General features: G+C 36.2%; 1 non-coding gene across 1 annotated transcript; it reads left to right on the forward strand.

Annotated features, from left to right (window-relative positions):
- Window positions 1-73, forward strand: Trnar-ucg (transfer RNA arginine (anticodon UCG)). The gene has a single exon. It is a non-coding gene; the product is annotated as a tRNA-Arg (tRNA).
- The last annotated feature ends 20,837 nt before the right edge of the window (window positions 74-20,910 follow it).

Here is a 20,910-nt window from a genome sequence, read left to right on the forward strand (position 1 = left end):
GGCCGTGTGGCCTAATGGAGAAGGCGTCGGACTTCGGATCCGAAGATTGCAGGTTCGAGTCCTGTCACGGTCGCTCGGAAGTTTTTTTTCTTAGTTAAACTGATTGGACTACAAAATTGTTCAACTGGATTTTTAATTTTCAATTTGATTCTTTTCTTTACTAACGATTTTTTTTTAATTTCAAATTAATGTTTTTCCAAATTAGTGTAATCAAACTAAGAATAATAAATTGCAAAACGAAACCATCCCAACGGCAAAGCATCATTCCCATATTTCTTTAGATTCGACGCCGGGAACCAAAGCAGAATGACAAACATGAAAATGAGATAAACAAAAAAAAAAATACCCGGGCGAAAAAGACCAACGGAAAATTAGGAAACGCCCCCCAGACTGTCAACTTCGCGCGGTTTGCATTATCTCGTTAATATGATAAATGCGTTTTGACGCGCCTTATTTTGGCGGTCCAGACTAAGCGATGCCAAAATACGATACCGTCAAACGATGCAAAATTTGTATACCGCAACACATATTCAATTTTTATTTTTGTATAGTAAATTAAAGTAAAAATTTAACGTTAACAAAATAATGATGAAATAGTTTCTCACATCGTGAGATGGTTTTTTGAAGTTTTTGATTCCCTAAGAAATTTGAAAAAAATCAAGCAGATCGAAGTAGGCGATTGTTGAGGCGAGGGAGCGTAAAATAAGAAGACCGTTTCGAAAGCGAATCCAATTTTATTGAATTGAGCTTCAAAACTGTAAAAGGACAATTATTAGCTTTTGTTTAATGATTAATTACACTAGTTTACAAAATTTAAAAAAAATCGTGAACTTGATTAACTGACCAACATTTTTAATGTAAAATTGGGCGCTGAATCCGAAAATGAAATTCAAAAAAATCTCAGTAGAACCGTTTTTGAGTTATGCTCCAATTATGAAATTTTGGAAAAATTAAAAAAGTTTTTGTACTTAGATTAAAATATCTCGGACGGCATAACAGTAATTTGATATCCCTCTTTTGCATATTGAAGGTGAATAAATTTTCTATCGATCATCTGAACACTGTTTTTGAGTTTGACCAACAGTATTGTTGATATTAGTGACTTTATGAGAGAAAAAATTATAAAAAACTCATTTTTTAAGAGAAAATTTTGTTTCAACGAAAGTTTTAGACTCAATGGTAGCATTTAAAAAATCTGATTTTCTTTTGCGCTTAAAAATTTATTCAAAACAAAGATTTCAAGTGGTTATAAATCGAAATCGGTTAAAAATTGAAGAAGTTATGGCTACTTTACTATAACTGTAATTTTTGCAGTTTTTAATAATTTAACGAACCACAGTACACTTATTATAGTATAGGAAGAATAACACATGGTAAATCTCACTCGCTCCAAGTCAAAATTATTTATAAGCTTACCAGAAGGTCACATGCCAAGTTTCAGGAAGATCTGACCATAGGGAGGGGTTGCTTGAGTCTCAGACGTGAATAAATTTTTAATGTTTTCTGCCCGGGAGGAACAAAAAGTACTGGTTTTTCATCAATAACTTTTTTTCATCACTAGCCGATTGTTTTTTATGGTTGATTTTCTTAAAGCCTAAGTTAAGACAAATATTTCACCCGAAGACTGCAACACGATTGGACTTGAACTAAAAAAGTTATTGCAGTTCAAAGGCCGTAAATTTTGTCCAACACGCAATGAGTACTTTTTACTCATTGCGTTTTATACGAGAATTTTCGACCAAAATACAATCTTTGAACCGCAATAACTTTTCTGTTTCAAATCCAATCGAGTTACAGTCTTCGGGTGAAATATTTGTATCAACTTAGGCTTTAATAAAATCAATCATAAAAAACAATCTGCTAGTGATGAGAGAAGTTATTGATGAAAAACCAGTATTTTTCGTTCCTTCCGGGCAAAATACCTCAAAATTTTATTCACGTCTGAGACTCAAGCAACCCCTCCCTATGGTCAGATCTTCCTGAAACTTGGCATGTGACCTTCTGGTAAGCTAATAAATAATTTTGACTTGGAGCGAGTGAGATTTATCATGTTTCATTCTTCCTATACTATGAAGAGTGTACTGCGGTTCGTTAAATTATGAAAAACTACAAAAAATACTATTATGGTAAAGTAGCCATAACTTCTTCAATTTTCAACCGATTCCGATTTATAACCACTTGAAATCTTTGTTTTGAATAAATTTTCAAGCGTAAAAGAAAATCAGATTTTTTAAATGCTACCATTGAGTCTAAAACTTTCGTTGAAACAAAATTTTCTCTTAAAAAATGCGTTTTTCATAATTTTTTCTCTCATAAAGTCACTAATATCAACAATACTGTTGGTCAAACTCAAAAACAGTGTTCAGATGATCGATAGAAAATTTATTCACCTTCAATATGCAAAAGAGGGATTTCAAATTACTGTTATGCCGTCCGAGATATTTTAATCTAAGTACAAGAACTTTTTTAATTTTTTCGAAATTTCATATTTGGAGCATAACTCAAAAACGGTTCTACTGAGATTTTTTTGAATATCATTTTCAGATTCAGCGCCCGATTTCACATTAGAAATGACCTTCAGTTTACTGAGTTCAAAAATGCTGTAAACTAGTGTTATCTATAATCTTACTTATCAGTTTCCTTTTACGTTCGAACGCTCATCCTGCTTTAAGTTGGACTTTGTTTTCTGCCAGCTACGGGCTATTGCGACCAAAGTAATTAATTTCGTTTAACTATTGTTTAAATTATTAACTGTTTTAATATTAACCTTTTCTTTCTTTTCAGGTTTCAACTATTTCCGGTGTTTTCTAACCTTACTTTTCTTTTCAGGTGTTACGAGGATTTCTCCAGGCGGCCTATCCAAATAAATATTTTAATAAATTTACCTTCTTTTAGGTTATAAGACAACTTACTTCAGCTTAACGCACTTATTTAAAATAACTTTCGAGAAAACCGAATACAATTTGTCTTTGCAATAATTTAAGTAAAAAGCGGTCGGGTGCATTTTTTTAACGCGTGGGTTTTTTATGCTTCTTCCTACGAACAGGGTTGGTCAAAGTGGGGCACTTTTAGATATTCTGACACATGTCATCAGTTTCTGACCGGGGTGCCAACTTGCTAGAAATAACAGCGATCGTTTGTTGGTATCGCACGTTTTTTTTTTCGTACCGTCGCGGTGGTAATTTATTTTTTGAAGCTTATTTAGGTAGTTTGTTTTTGGAAAATTGTGATTTTTTCTTGAACTAGTGTAAAATGCATAGGGATCATAAAAATGAATGTTTCATTGTTTGTGCCCGACCAGATTCTCCGTTGATTTCATCCATGTCCAGCAGCCAGAATCAAGGATGGTGATTGGCGAATAAATCGACGAACATAAAATGATTCCCTCACTCTCTGAGGTAACCCATTCCCCGAACGCATTCGAAAAAAATTACACACGATGGCACTCAGTGAGCGAACCAATCGGACTTTCCGGCTAACCTCTTTAGTTCGTTCAGGAGACGAATGGGTTGCCTGTCTGCCATCCTATGATCCAATCATCAAGCGATTGCTTTGGAAGATGATTCTGCACAGAAGAATCGCAGACGAATATCATCAGCGAGCGATTGATGATTGCAATTCTTTCGACCGCATCCGATCATTCGTTCTGCTCGCAAAGTTGGTTTTGCTACAGTTTGGTTGCCTGCGTTCGGGCGCTTCTGAAAGTAGCTCGAGCGTCAGCATTAGGTGATCCTTTTTTATGATGAGTAGTATCATTAATCATTTTGATTTGTTGTTTGGATTATGAAATTGATAATTCAGAAACTACTTTTATCAAAAACCGTTTTTAAAGCAAAATATTACCCATTTTCGATTTTAAGAAATGTGTATACATCAGCTTAAGAGATGATGGGTATAAATATAATGAAAAAAGAAATGTACAGGTCGGACTCGATTATCCGGAGTATCAATTTTTTTTCACTCCGGATAATCGAATCAAAAAAAAATTTTTTTTCCAGTCTGAGGACGTTAAATTGTAATTTTTTTGTGCATTATTTTTGTAAAATGCAGTGGCGTAGCCAGAAATCATTTTTATAGGAAAATGGGGTAAAGTCGTGATAAGAAAAAACAAATATGTCATATTAAACAATTACTGGTTTCACCTTACCTTGACCTGACACATCTCGGAAGTGATTAAAAATCAGAAGTGTTGAGTACAAAACCACGACCGCAGGGTTGACGTTGAACTAAAACTGTTTATTACATGTTTCTCAGATCTGATTGGTCAAGTTTTGTGTTTCAACAAGGCTTGACATTTGATATTATAACGTAAGTAAGCAGAACATGGGCCGACCTGTATCCATTTTCATTATCGGTGAAAAGAGATTATAAAACTTGTTCATCTTATTATTAAAATAATATCTCCAATTATTAACTTTAAATACTTTGTAACTTTTTGTGTATTCTTCCGTTTTTCGACTGTTTTTGTTAACATGTATTGAAAAATCCATGAATAATTATTATAAAAAATGTTTCAATTCTTTAAGCAAGGTCAAAGCTCCATCAAGAATTATTTAAGACAAGAAACAATTGATTATTCAAGCCCAAGGTTTCCAAAAAAAATAAATGTGTTTTTGATAAAAAAAAATCTCGAATTCTGTGATTTGAACCAAAACTTCTGTGATGGTTTTCTGTTGCGCTATTTCTATGAAATTCATTGAAAAAATCAAGTGAAGCATCTACAAATTGGAAACTACTCATAGTTTTAATAGAATTTTCAATATTTTTTTTATTTTTTTTTTTTTGTAAATTTTTTGTCTAAACTTTGCAATGGTTTAATCATAAGTTTATAATTTTTTCATCATAAATCATTCATATATTTACCACATTTGCCAATTTTTTTCATAGTATTGTTATTTTTCAATCAAAATTGAGATGAAAAAAAAACTCATGATTATCAAATTTGAACAAATTTTAATCCAAACTAATCTTCATTTTTATTTCAAAAATATCACAGGGAAACAGCATTTTTGGTACCTTTGTTTCAAAAACGGATTATGGAAAAAAATTGCGTCTTAAAATTCAAAACATTTGCCAAATTTTGTCTCTCACCTCTAGTTTTGGTGAAATGGCGTGTGTAAATTTTAAAATTGGTCAGTTTTGGATAAAATTGATTTTTGATATCTGATAAACAAACAAGCACACATGGAAACACATGGAAAGATTTTTTTGAATCAATTAATTATATCTCATTGCATGTTCTTGTTTCAGATATACAACACTTAAAAAAAATTGAATTATGCAAAAGACCCAAAAGATTAGATAACAACTATTCCTCACATCACTCAAGGAAGTCATTAAATATTTGACGATGAATATTTGAGCTCATTCAAAAACTTTCAATGCCCGGTTTTGCAAATTTGGACAAAATTTTCAAGAAGAAAACTTCAATAACTTTTCTCTCAAAAGTCAAAATTACTAGCGGTCTTTGGGAATGTTGATTATTGACTTAAAACCTTAATTTTCAAAAAAAATTTGATAGTGTTCTCTACCAAAAAAGTACCCAAATTTGATTAATGTGTTTAAACATGCTTCAAATTTTTCTCGAAATTAAGAGCTGATAAACTAAGTTATGTACTATTTTGAATCAGTCCTCCAAAATAAGTCAAAATTAGCTCTCATATTTTTCGCACCTAGGAATACTGTGAATTTTGTAGCCTTGTGTTATGAATTACTTGACTCAAAATAGCATCGAAATAATAGCCAAACTAGACTGGACTTATATTTTTGTGATTACATCAAAGTTTTAACTAATTTTTCACATCCCTTGGCAATAAAATCAGTTTTTTCTTTGAAAATATGAAAGATCATAAAAAAATATGAACATGTTGCTGTAATGTCGGCCACGGAGCTAACGTGCTGACCGTCATCTACTCTCCGTTGTCTAGTAACGAATGGCCTTCTACCCGACTCCTACTTCACATTAGTTTGCATGGCATGCTTGTCTACACACACACTCAGGAATACATAATAAGAAAGGGCAATATAGTATAAAACGCCATATGAACATAATCTTCGATACTACATTTACTTTCTTTTTTTTTCATTTGATTCAAATTATTTAATATATATACTACATGATTATTCACACACATCTTGACGGGTTGTGGGCTCCTCGTAGGTGGTATAATGGTGTAGTGTCAAGGACTGTCGGTTTAAACCATTTAAACACACCGTTCTCGGTTGTTCCCTGCAATACCACTAACCCAACCCAATCTTCATCACATGTATGATTTAGCTTTTACTTTCACATTGATTTGTATTTTCAACATTGCTACAAATCCAATTTTGTAAGTCATTTCAAATTTATTAATAATTCATATAATATCAATACAACCTTGTCCGCTTACTTTAGTTGAATATATTAGAGCCTAATCATTTGGCTAAGCTTGTTCCTTTTATTTCCAACAAAACCTGTTTTTCTAAATATAAGACTGAATGCATTTTCTCCTCCTGACGACATACTGTTCGGAGTGGTTTTCTCTTCGTTATACATCTGTCTTTTCTCCTTTTCTTTTTTTTCATCAGCTAAAATCTTATTTTGGCCAAAATTCCTTCAATTCTCGAGACCATGGGCTCTTTAAGCTGTGATTCCCAGTTTTTCAAGCCGCCTGACTTATGGAGAAAATCTTCCAAACTGAACAATTTGGTCATGTGATTCCTTCATGCTGATGCTTTATAAGGAAATCGTATCGACCAAACCTTTCCCTCACAAACTTTGTATCACCATCCACAGCTGTGAAAATTGACAGCAAAATTTAGAAAAACTTACTTCGACCACTCAATTGTCTCACTTGAGTATTCCTTCTACTACAGTTCAGCGGTTATATTCAACAACTGCAAACAAAGAGTTCCCCGTCATGAGTAATTCAACGTGTAGCCATTGTTTCGAAGAAAGTTCTATACTCTTCAACTATTCCAAGGATTCCGTTCTTGCGACTGACATGAATTCCAGCAACAACACCTTTACACTAAATTGCTGTCCTGGTCGCCATTTCTCGGTTCAACTTAAGTTTAACGTTTGTATCCGGATTTGTATAACGAAACACAACGCGATTCCAACAGTTTAAAAGGAATGAAATCTTCATACCATGAATTGTACTGTAGCACTCTTGTGACAGATAAGATCGGGGTCTATATGATCTATATGAAATCTTTTTTTTCATCTTGTGGAATCTATCGTTGAAGCTGGGACAACATTTTTCATTTTACACATTCTCTCACAGCGGGAAATATTCCGCTCAGTTGAAAATGAATCATCTTCAATAACATTGCGTCTTTCATCTAAAAACCACTTGTCATTCGAGTTCATTCATTTTTACGGTCTCTGTCATTCACCGTGCTCTTCCACATTGTCAGCAACATGCAATTCCACACAATCACCCGCGCATTCCGAAAAGTTCAAGCAAGAGTCAAATTTTCCCGCAGACCTCTTCGTGGTCGCAACCTTTGTAGGTCTTGCACCCTTTTTTCATAAACCAACCATGTTGATCTCCCTCAGTTCCCACTTTGTAGTCTCCTCCGTAATGAATTTATTCATCTTTTAAAAACCTGTATCAACACTTTAACTCAATCAATTTTTCCATTTTGCTACTCCCAAATTACGACCAACTCATCCTTGTACCCAAAAACTGCGCAACGTTGTGTTCAAATAATTGCCCACATGGTTCCTGAAACGTATTTTACATCTTTCGCTACAATTGTGTTTGAAGAACTAAACGAACAATCTTATCGTAACAACGACGCTACCCTTTCGAATCGCTCGTCAGCTGCACTTAGTAAACATCGATCCATGCATACATTATCGTGGAAATTCCGTACTAGCAAATTCTTTCAAGTATCGTCAACAACTCCAATAAGTAACATGAGTCCAAATTTCAATCCAACATTGTCGTTGCTGCTTCTTTCCTTATTGATATATCTTGAAATAATTCCAGCTGAAATTATAATGAGCGCATCTTCTCGGCAGAGACTCAAGCACATTTTTTTACTGCTGGATGAAAACATCAAATTTTCCACATTCTCTCAAAATCTTCCATTGCACTATCTTACTTTTCACAAACATTCTCGACATTATGAAAACGTGTCTGAAAATTCCATATTTCTAGGTCGCCTTTTTTTTCATATATATTAGCCCATACACAATGCAAAACACTTCCCACAAACGTATCGGGTACGCACAAAAACAGTTACAAAATCACTGAAAATTGTTCAAACTGCACCACACACGATGGAACAGGGTTATATACGACACAAATTTCAATCCCGCACAAATCTATTCAAAAGCGTTTCAAGACTATTTCCTCTTGCCACAGACACATTATCACATTATATGTTAACACAGAGCTATTCATCCCAACCATTCAGAACAAATAAACTAAAATCATTTACTAAAGACGCTAGCTTATCCCGCTTTCTCTCACTAATCCCTCGAGGCCACATAGACGTGTAGAGATTGAACCACGAACGTCGCTTCAGTTGTCATTAGTGCATCACATGTTCAACTTCTAACAATTCTCGGTCGATTCACTCATACGCATAACCAATACCACACGTCAAGACGACAGCACACATTTTGACCAAAAACAATTGTCGACCATCACAATCGAAAGATTTAGTTACCTTTGGTCGTCTTGTAAACCTTCAATCGATCCTTAGTCGATTCACCCATCATTCTGCAACCAGTTTCCGAAAAAAAACATAACTTCTCAATCTCTCTCACACCTGAACACCTTAGCTCATCATCGAAAATCTTCAACTACCAGCGCCACTCCCGCAGAGCACAACTCTCCTTCAGCACTTCTCGCTAACACATATAACCAATCCTTTGTCCATCAATCACTAATACTTCAATCTTCCATCTTCGTTTAGCAAGTCATCCGTTTTGCCGTCTCTTCCCTCCCATAGTCAGCCACTGCTATTCCTCCAACTCTCCATCTGAAGTCAATTCATGTTACCTTCATGGCCAACTATACTGTACTCTACTTCAAATCATTCGCTCAGCATTGAAGCTTACAATCCCTGCCATTTTGCAAAATGCAATTACATGAACCACATTTAAGAAATTTCTCCGTAAAAGTGTCAATTCGCATATCCGCCAGCTTTACATCCAGCATCGAAGCTACCGCATCAAAATTATCAGCATTTAAGCTACCAGCATTTAAGCTATCAGCATCTAAGCTCGCAGCATTTAAGCTCTCAGAATCTAAGAAACTGAACAACATCATCCGCATTTAAGCGACAACAATCTATTCCACCTGCATTTAAGCAATCTTTCTTTCCATTCTGTTTCAGTTCACTTACCTAACGCCATTTTGAATCCTCGTCGCCAGTGTAATGTCGGCCACGGAGCTAACGTGCTGACCGTCATCTACTCTCCGTTGTCTAGTAACGAATGGCCTTCTACCCGACTCCTACTTCACATTAGTTTGCATGGCATGCTTGTCTACACACACACTCAGGAATACATAATAAGAAAGGGCAATATAGTATAAAACGCCATATGAACATAATCTTCGATACTACAGTTGCGAAGAAATCAAACGTCTACCGTGTACCGTTTTGCCGCAATGATTTTTTTTGTTAAATACTGTGTGCGGCGATTGAAAGATATCTGAACGAACGGCGGGCCAATCATTCGCCGATCCGATTCCTTTTTTCAGTTGAACCAGTTGAATCGGATCAGCGAACGAATATCTGGAGCCAGGAAAGTCGATGATTGCATCATTGCATGATTCAAACCTGCCCGTACGCAAGCGCCCAACGTTCAAAACCAGCAGCACTCACAAACAGATTCGATCAACGTTACTTTTTTTCCCCTAGCGTTCGGTTCAGACAAAGATTCGCGAGATCCGAAAGAGCGCTTGAGTGAATCGTTGAAGAGTGTATCGCGATTGAGTGAACGAGTGGATTTAGACCATCCTTGGCCAGAATGATTTGCAACGAGATAAAACACACTTGCTAAAGGGTAATACGGTCAAAATTTGGTCAAGGGAAAACGCGTGTAAAGGGTGATAAGGTCAAAATTTTGTCAATATCAACTTGACAAATTTCTTTCAATTTTGCATTAAATAAACCTGAACACCCCTCATTTTGAAGGTGTGTGTGTAGAGAATGTTGCTCCTATTTTGATTTTGGAATTCACTCTTCAGTTGTCAAAATGCCGTCCAAGGAAGAAGAGCAGCGTATCAAAATGTTGTTCACGCATCGCGAAAATCCGAACTACTCGCACGCAAAGCTGGCAATATCGCTAAAAGTTTCCAAATCAACCGTTACAAATGTAATTAAAGTGTTTGGGGAACGTTTGTCGACAGCCAGAATATCTGGATCGGGGGGAAATCGAAAACCGGAAGCCGCTGAGACGACAAAGAGAGTTGCCGGTAGTTCCAAGCGAAACCCTAACCTCTCCGAGATGCCGCAAACAAGCTGGGTGTATCGTCTACAACCGTGCATCGAGCCAAAAAACGAGCCGGACTATCGACTTACAATAAGGGGGGGTAGGGTCTAACGAGTATAAAAAAACACCATTTTCACGATTTTTTTCTAGAGCTATCCTTCAAACAAATGTATTCAAATTTTTTGCATAATACAAAGCATTGTTAAAAGAACATTTAGTAATTTTTTCGTGGAAAAATATTGAAAAATGGGCCGATGACGGAGCACTTTCGAGGATGCCTTTTTGGGAAACAGGATTTGCGGTGGACACTGTATCTCAGCACAGAATCATCTGAAGTCAAAAAATCAGAGCAAAATATTTTTAATAGATGTTTTTCTGGACCCCAACGTTTTTATTTTACTTAAAAAATTATTTATGAAATTTTTGTGGCTGTTTGGAGTAAAAACTACGATTTTTCACGAAAAATTCCGCCTTTTTTTACCTGCAAAATCTCCCCAAAGTAAAAAAAAAACAAAAAAGAAAAACGTTGGGGTCTGGTATTTTATATGAAGAAAATATGCTCCATATTTGAAAAGAATCGGATAAGTAGTTTTCAAATGACGATGTCCACGGACTTTAAAAATGTGCTTTCGAGAAAAACGCGTTTGAAGTTTCTTCTGCTCTTGCTTTCTTGCAGTATTAGATAGGAGGAGATAAAGGCCTATAATTTCAACAATTTTTCTTCTATTGACTTGAAAATTTGACATAACATTTTTGGAATGTTTTACAATAAGAAAATAAAAAAATAAAAAAATCGATTTTTTGAAAGTGTTAGACCCTACCCTGTCTGTACACGACGATGCTGACGACGTTGGACCGCGTGGTAATGGACGACGAAACCTACGTCAAAGCCGACTACAAGCAGCTTCCGGGACAGGAGTTTTATACGGCAAAAGGAAGGAGAAAGGTAGCAGATATTTTAAAGCACATGAAACTGACAAAGTTCGCGATGAAATATCTGGTTTGGCAAGCCATCTGTACCTGTGGCTTGAAAAGCAGCATTTTCATAGCTTCCGGGACTGTCAACCACGAAATTTACGTGAAAGAGTGTTTGAATAAACGTCTGCTGCCTTTCCTGAAGAAACACGGTTGTTCCGTACTGTTTTGGCCGGATATGGCATCTTGCCATTACGGTCAAAAGGCCATGGAGTGGTACGCCGCCAAAAACGTGCAGATGCTTCCCAAAGACAAGAACCCTCCCAACACGCCAGAGCTCTGCCCAATTGAGAAATACTGGGCTATTGTCAAACGGAACCTAAAGAAGACCAAAAAAACTGCTAAGGACGAGCAGCAGTTCAAGGCAAACTGGCTTTCTGTGGCGAAGGAGGTGTAAAAGGTGGCTGTACAAAATCTGATGGCAGGGGTTAAGCTTTAGGCCCGCAATTCGGATTTGGAAAAGCGGGAGCCTAACTGAATATTTTTCCTGAATTTTATACTAATAAAACTTGAAAAAGAAATTTAATTTGATTTTTTAAATAAACGATTTCACCGATTTACACGCGTTTTCCCTTGACCAAATTTTGACCGAATCACCCTTTAAATCGGTGAAATCGTTTATTCAAAAATCAAATTAAATTTCTTTTTCAAGTTTTATTAGAATAAAATTCAGTAAAAATATTCAGTTAGGCTTCCGTTCCAAATCTAGTTGTAGACGATACACCCAGCTTATTTGCGGCATCTCGGAGAGAGAGGTTAGGGTTTCGCTTGAAACTACCGGCAACTCTCTTTGTCGTCTCAGCGGCTTCCGGTTTTCGATTTCCCCCCGATCCAGACTTCCAGGCTGACGACATACGTTCCTCAAACACTTTAATTACATTTGTAACGGTTGATTTGGCAACTTTTAACGATTTTGCTAGCTTTGCGTGCGAGGAGCTCGGATTTTCGCGATGCGCGAGCAAAATTTTGATACGCTGCTCTTCTTCCTTGGACGGCATTTTGACAACTGAAGAGTAAATTCCAAAATCAAAATAGGAGCAACATTCTACACACACACACTTTCAAAATGAGGGGTTTTCCGGTTGTTTAATGCAAAATTGAAAGAAATACGTCAAGTTGATATGACAAAATTTTGACCGTATCACTCATGGTATTTTGGGTGAAATTACCTTATCAACTGTTGGCTTCAACTAGAGTAAATAGAAGACATTTTGGCGCTCTTTGTTCACTGAAGAAAGTCTTTATATGTAAATCATGGAAAAATGACACGTCCCAATATTTGATTTTGGATTCATAAAGCGAAAAAAAAATGACACGTCCATATATTTGATTTTGGATTCATAAAGCGCATGGTTTACTGAGCATTTTTGCTGAAGACATAATTTTTCCATCTCTTGAAGTATGTTCGTAATTAATTTTGTCACGATAACGTTCCGATAACGATAACCACTGCGCAATGGTGATTATAATTTGTTTGCTGTAACGCAACTTTTGACCTGCCGAGCAAAAGCTAGTGAATTTTTTTTTTCATATCTTATTCTATGATTATTCATGCACATTTGGTGTGAAAATAGTGATGATCTAACATGTCCATTTCAAATAAAAGCTGTGCGAAGTTGGTGATCACCAGCGGGGGGAAGAAGAGAGTTAAACCATTAAACGTTTTGTACAATTTATTTCTAGAACAATCCCTATTACTTGATTAAAAAAAATTGGAGGCGTGCTGATCAAACTTCAGAATGCTTTGTATAGATTTATACTACTTAGCACGTTTCTTGTACTTTAAAACATATTATAAATAATGAGATTTACGTTTGATGTACAGGAGAGTCAATCCGCATTTCTGTCAATTGTTGCTTGTCATCTAAGATCGTTTGAAGGTAATCATTCATCTTTCATGGCCACCTTGATTTTTTATGGTAGTTTATTACAATAATAAAAAACGTTTTTTGTAATTTTTGTTTTAAATTTCGAACGAATATCATTTTCACCACTAGCTTCTCCGAAGCTTGGATTATCTTTGGACCATAGAGTTCATTAGCTGGTCCATGTTGAATTACAAAAAGTACAAGAAGAAAACGTGGAAACTGAGAGGAAAAAAGAGGAACAGGGCGGATACCGTGTCTCGGCACTGTCTTGCCAGGGATGGTTGATCCTTTTAATTATTATGTGGTACATCATTATCATTATCGCGCAAACTTAAACTCCGAGGGTCCAACCTAAGAATTGGTTGTTGTGGAAGGTAGTTGGCGCAAAAGGGACTCGCGCATGACAACGTTCAGTGACCATCCAAGCAACCCTTCCTTCATTTTCGGAATGTTTGTGTGGTTTTTGCCTATGCTCTAGGTATTTGCGCATCGAGTGTCTAGTCGCCCCATCATCATAAGCCTCATCATGGCATAGTCAACCGACGAAGAAAGACTGGCGCAGCAACTGATACGCACCGTTGCCTTAGTTATCTGCTGCTGCTCTTGGGACACGAAATGGGATGGAATGGAGCATAATTGCATTTTTTATGCTGCTGCTGATGCTTCTACTTCTTAGTCTCCTTAACACCCGCGCACCGGACAATGTTTGGCCTGCTTGTTAAAATAGACCCTTCTGAAAAATTGTGCGCTATACTGGGTGGCAACTGAATGGTGTAGGGGAAAGGTTTCCTAAATGGGCCTATCGGGTTAAATGACCCTACGGCTGTTTGGCGAAATGGCTGACTAGACAGCTTATCTGACCAATGCATTTTAAGGGTGATACGCTTAGAACATAAGGCAAGAAAGAGTTTTATGAATTTATAAACACAAAAAAAATTAAAAAATCATACAAGGTTTTGATACATTTTGATGTAATATTTCGACTTTTAAAAATTTTACGTAAAGAAGCTTTTGTGGAGGTTTAATAATGATTATATAATGGAATAATAGAGTGTTTTTGTTTGCCCCCATCATGTTTGTAAAATGCCTCCATCCTAAAATAACATGTTAAATAGAATAAATAAATGATTTTTAACATTGAACCTTCAAATCTAAGCTCTGAATAACATCTAAAGAGAGAATTGAAGATCTAAAAACAGATTTGATAAAGTTTTTCTCATGGATGAACTGCCTCCATAGGATGGCAACCCTAACTTTTGTTTTATTCCACAAAATTATAATATACATAGATTTTTATAAAACTCCAGCTTTGTCGTACGGAAATTATTGCTTTATAGCAGTTTCAATGAAATTATACGGAAATACTGCCCAAAAAACAGAAATTTTGTTCAAAACATAAATAGGCGCATTTAGCCCGCACGGTTTGAGGTTCGGCATTTTAGACAACACTTACAATAAAATCGTTTTCTTGGAAACAGAAGAAAATTTCAACATAAAAATTACTGCATTGTATAGAAAATCAGCGGTGTTTAAACTCGCCTCGGAAAGAATCATTCGGCTGATTTTTTCCGAGTTTAACTTGTTATGTGCAGATTGATTTTATCTTCGTTCCAATCATGACGTGATGGCACACAAAACGAAGAGAACAGTTCCGAGTTGATGTTTTCCCCTCCTCGCAGGAACAAAATCACACCAATGAAACAACAGAACGAAGCTTACCGTACACGAATGCTCACGAGCGATCGTTGCCCGACGGACCGAGTTAACATTCCTCGCACCCTTCTCTCGCTCGTTTCCCGTTCCCTTGTATCTATCACTTTTAGCCACGCCCCCATGCGTTGTCCGATTGATGTGTTCGGCTGCCGAACGAAAACGATTTTTTCTTTAATTCGCAGAACTGTTCGTTTGCTTCGCTGATGTTTCCCCCGATTGCTGTTTACTCCTGCCGAGTTTACCCGAAGCTTAATTCCTGATGCTTTCCGAGTTGAACTTTAGATAGCATCATTGCAGATTGAGTTTAACGCAATAAAATCGTTCTGCAAAGAAGGGCAAAGTGCGAGTATGTAGACTCGCGATTTTAACATCTCTGTAGAAAATAGATGCCTGCACACGTGTATATAGTTTTTGTTCACATATTAGGCGTGATATTTGATTAAATCAGTGTTCTGCTTAATAGGCGCATATAGCCCGCTCCTCCCCTATCATAAGTATTTCTGCTGGCTTGCGCTGTTCAGAAGAACTCGCAATAAAGAGGCAAAATCCAGCGACAAGAAAACAGAATTTCCTAGAACATTTCCATTATCGCGGCTGGTGTGTGTTTCGAGGCCTCAGTGTTGCCAGTTTCTTCCTTCAGAAATCATGCCTTCCTCAAGACTACAGCTGAGTATTTGATTAACAATCCTGGCACCCAACTTTATTCCAATATGGCCTTGTTGGATCCACGAGTAACATGTCACGTTTCGATGCACCGCGGGATAATTTCAAAATTATAGTAGGCTTCCTATCCGTTTGTTGAAAAAAAAACTTTTAATGGGAAGCCATTTGTGCAATGCACGGCCTGCTTGGGGAAGTTTGCTAGACACAGATAATAAGCCTCAACCTGCTAATAAACCGGGAGAAACCTCCTTCAAGAAATGTCCCCCAGACTACTTTGAAGGCGATGGGGCGTTTAAATAATTCAAATGCCACTCTCGATCGATTGGAACTGAAGCCTAAAGGACAGACGACGGAACGGGACACATTCTAGAATGAATAAATTGGAGCCGGTTCCAAGGAAAAAAATCACCACCGCCTTCGCCCCAGGGTTGGCATTTTTAAAGTTCTCCAACTAATATTGCTGGATGCCATGGCGTGAGGACTCAACGATGTCGCCAGCAGTCATTGTGTGCGTCCTAGCCGACATTTTTTTCCTTATTTCAAACTCGCACACGAGGACTATTTTTTTTTGCTTTCTGATACCCCGATTCATTCCGCAGGGTGACAGTTCACGGAAGGCAACAACAAAAAAATCCGACACGACATTGACAAACTCGAGTGGCACTTTACTGCCATTTTCGAGTAACGGCAGTCAGGCAGTTGGTTCAGTAAGGTGTCCGATTTTCCCCCGCCCGAAGCTATTTGGGTCTATGACACAGCCAAGCGTAGTGTACCGGTGAAGTGACTGCTGAAATCGGATTTTAATACACGCGACACGAGACAACAACGAAAACAACAACAGTGGCGATGGATACCGGCGATAAAATCTGGATCAACCATTTCAATCACAGACAAAGGTTTGAGTGTTGTTGATGGATATTTTTAACTCAATTGATCGATACCGTCATAGTACAAAATTGTTACAAAGAAAGCTGCAAAACGTATAGCAAACTCATTATAATTTTTTCCATAGAAATTTTACTAAGGGTCTATGTTAGAGTTTTCTGGAGTACTATAAAACAAATTGCAAACCTGTTCAAAACAGATAAGTATCTATCAAAATCTACTGTCGGAACACATTTTCAAACTCTTTTTTTTAAAGGCTTTCAATATTCGTGATACTGAATATTTGGGTGTTCCTGGCACGGATTTCCTCAAAAAAAATATTGACAAGTCAAGATCAGGAACCAAGGCTACTAAATATCAGTCAGTATCGTTCCATCTGACCAACGTCTAGTAGGGTAAGTGAGCCCTATTTTGGCATGGTCCTTTTCTTGGCATGCCAACATGTCTTTTCATGTTTTTCAGGTCCAAATTGAGCTTAAAAAATTTTGAATATATTTTCATTGCGAAGAGAATAATTTGTTTCAAATCTGTGCATACCGAATTTTTTGATTGTTTGTACTTTAATAAAGAAGTAAATTTTTTTCGATCTGCATCCGAGGAAATTATGTTGGAAATCACCGTATTAAAATCAGAAGAACTCACCTTTCTAGTGCAACTGTTAAATTCACATGCGCTTTTAAACGCGGACATTCATTTGAAAAATTTGCTATAAATACTCATGCTTACAGTTAAACTTGGCAAAAAATCAAAAAATACTAGAAAGACAAAAGAATGATTATTTATTTAGGTTTTGAATAAAAATTTAAAACTAATTTTGTTCATTTTCTTGGCATGCAACTTCAATCGAAATACACCACCAGTGTTGGAAGCTGGAAAAAATACATGTTCATTAAAGAGGTATTTTTGGGCTGATGTTTTTCCTAAAAATTCATTTAAAACTACACACAAATGTTTTCATACTAATTGGGTTGTATGATAAGATCGTTTCTATCAACTTAAGCTTCGAAATTAGTTGGAGAACATAAGTGATTCGACTAACTAAAAGTCATCCAAGCATTTTAAATGCAAAAATCGCTATTTGGGAACCATGAATCGAAGGTACATTGGTATGCGTGCGAACACCATTTGCATTGCAGTCTGCCGAGCAAAAGCCACGTGGTCTCCTACAGAACACAGTGGTTCGAAATATTGAAAAAAACTAAGTTAAATTAAGCATCTCACAAGACTTAAGATGTTTTTCTGATCTAAAAATTGTTAGATCGATGGCAATTTATGACTTTAGTATATAAAATACATAATTGATTGAGTTTTGGAATCGTTTTCTATTGCTTGGGAACCATATACCTACTCAGATTTATTTTTTTGGATTTTTGTCCTAATTTTTTTCATGGAAACAGAAGTTGGAAGTTCAGGAAAATATCGTTTGTTTTCCGATTATTCCTTAAAATATTTGATGTGAGTCGAATTAAAAAAACTGTTTTAGCAAGGTTTACATTCTAACATCTATTTTGCGTGTCAAACCACTGTGCAACGCCCCGGGCATTTGAGATGGCTCTTGCTAGAAGCTCATAATCTCAGCTAACAAATTGAAAAGGGCAAAATTTTTAAATACTATTCAAGGAATTTTTCAATTTCTTACTTTATGAAGCCAAACTCCACAATATGAAGACAGTTGTTTGGTAGTGAAAATAACCCTATGTGTCGCAATCGCATTGCGGAATTTCTGGACTTCCGACTTTTTGAAATGAAAGCTTATTTTGTGCTTCCCTTTCAACCAAATTTCATCAATGTTTTCAAAAGCCTTTTTGTTGTATGAGTGGCGCCCGGTGTTCCATCGTCGCATAGAACTTTACGCTCAGCTGACGTCATTCTGTCAGTGGCCTTATATTCAGAATAGCCAACGATTCTGTTAACTGTCAATTGAGCATTGTTTGTAAAGATCTATTGCACTTTGCTGGTGGTCAAGAATCGGATCATCGAAACGGCAAACAATTGGTACGGCGGCCAAGTTATTGGAGCACCGCAGTGAGTACTTTGCATGCATTTTACTCACATTAATGAAAGTTCCATAGAGAAAACATATTTTTGTTGAACTCTAAGCAAGTTAGCAAGTAAATTCTTCAAAGGATGTTCTATGGTGCACTCAACAGGAAGGTAGGAATGTCGAAAAAATGGGTAAACCATGCCTTAGGTGCCAAGGTCGGGTACATTTACCCTAGTCGATGTTGTCAAGAATATCAAAGTCATCTTCCAGTTGAATGACCAAGCTACAATGTCAGTCAGCAATGTCATGACAGTCAGCAATTTTGAATGACATTTTTGCACTCCACTCGACCCACACATACTATTGACCTTCTATTTCATTTTCTGACTGAGTTGGGATGGATTTTACGTTAGAAGTTGCGCAACAATTGAAAAAACGTAGTTTTAGGCTGTTAAAAGAAAAAAGTCACAGCAAGCATGATGTCGTTCATTCAACTTGGTCATGACATTGTAAGCTTATGTCGCTGACCAAAAATCAGTATCGCATGACATAGACATGCTAAGCAGTATCAAAGTCGGCTGATATTGGCTGTCTGACACTGTTAATTTGCAGCTCTGTCAGGAACTGAATCTGGATCAGGAGCAGTATTAGGATTAGAGTTTGGATGAGGATAAAAATCTAAATAAGGATAAAAATCAGTATCCAAACCTTGACCAGGATCATAATTTGGATATGGATCGAAATCAGGATAAATTTGGATCAGGATAAGGCCATCCAGTTCTGGATTGGAATCTGAATCAGGATCAGGATCGGGATCAGAACTAAGATAAAAATCTGGTTGAAATTATCAGGATCTAAATCTGGAACAGGATAAGTATAAAATTAAGGATCATTATCTGAATTTGTTGATACTTACGGTTTCGGATGCATGTAGCAGAACTATATTTCGCAACTGCCGCAATATATATGCCGCAAGAACTATATTGCGGCAATTCGCAATTGATGATTACTGAGAACAAACGGTTGATGATGATGTAGACTACACACTATTAAATTTTTGGTGTAAATTTATGTCAAATTGGATGCACAAAACTGAAGCATCACATTTGACATAAATTTACATCATAGAAATAGCAATCGTGTAAAATATCCAAGACAGAAACGCTTCAAGACCTATTTTTAAATACATACGAATGTAAATTTATGTCAAATTAGATGCACAAAACTGAAGCATTACATTTGACACACCTAAAATTAAATTTGAAATGATGTAATTTTGGGTCATATTGTATGCACAAAACCGGAGCATTCTTTCTGATGTAAAATTATGTCGTTTTAAATTAACTTTCGTAAGCATGCCTCAATCACAAACATGGAGTTCATCTTCCTTGAATTCTCATTTTTAAGGTGAATCAAACTTTTTTTTTCAGAAAAGCCCGTTAAAAATCATCTTCGGTTGTACGAAACAATTCAAAGATATTTTTTCACAAACTATACTAAAAAAAAAGTTTAAATTCACCTTACAAACGGAAATTCAAAGATGAACTCCATATTTGTGATGGATGCATGCTTATGAAAATTCATTAAATGAAATAGGGTTACGATTTTTTTTCTACATTTAATCATTGCTTATGGTTTACACAGGATTTATTGGACTAAGTCCAAATCTTCTTCTATGTTTACATTCCGAAGGAGTTAAAGAAATTGTTTTTTTTCTTAATTATTCAAGCTTTTCTTGGATGAAGCCTTATTTACTATGGCCACCTACGTTTTCATGGTGTAAGTATCATATTGTTATACAGTACATTATTTTACAAAAATATTCTAACAAATCAAACTGATTTTGAATCTTTTTACATTCTCTAGAGTCATCATGTATACATCTATCCTGTAATTTTTAAAACGCCTTTGGATAGACAATGTGTGGTAATTTTCGAAAGAAGAAAAGTAAATAGGAAACTTTTCTTCATAAAAATAAAAGTATACATAAAGGCGCTTAAATTTGCTAATTTTACGTCGAACACATAAGATAGCTTAGTCTATCTAAATACACGATCTAAAATCAAGTTCGTACTTGAAAACGGTTGCTTAAATCTTGGAAATGAATTCTCTATGTAATTTCTTTTACAATGTCATCAGGCCATAAAACCACATGACAACGCCACTGTTACACGGCTTCTTTTAGATGGCTAAATTGAACAATATCCAAATTTTCATCCTTTGAAAACGGATCCTTTTTATCGATTCTTTTAAACAAATCGTGAGTGGCTACTCAGAGGGTTATGCCTACTACAATAGCTCATACGAATGCTGGTGTTCAAAGACGATGACATGATGCGAATGATGGTCCAGTTTGGTTGCTGCAAGCAGTGGTGGGTACCTCATAT

Source organism: Uranotaenia lowii, chromosome 3 (genome assembly GCF_029784155.1).
Source record: "Uranotaenia lowii strain MFRU-FL chromosome 3, ASM2978415v1, whole genome shotgun sequence".
Classification (NCBI taxonomy): domain Eukaryota; kingdom Metazoa; phylum Arthropoda; class Insecta; order Diptera; family Culicidae; genus Uranotaenia; species Uranotaenia lowii.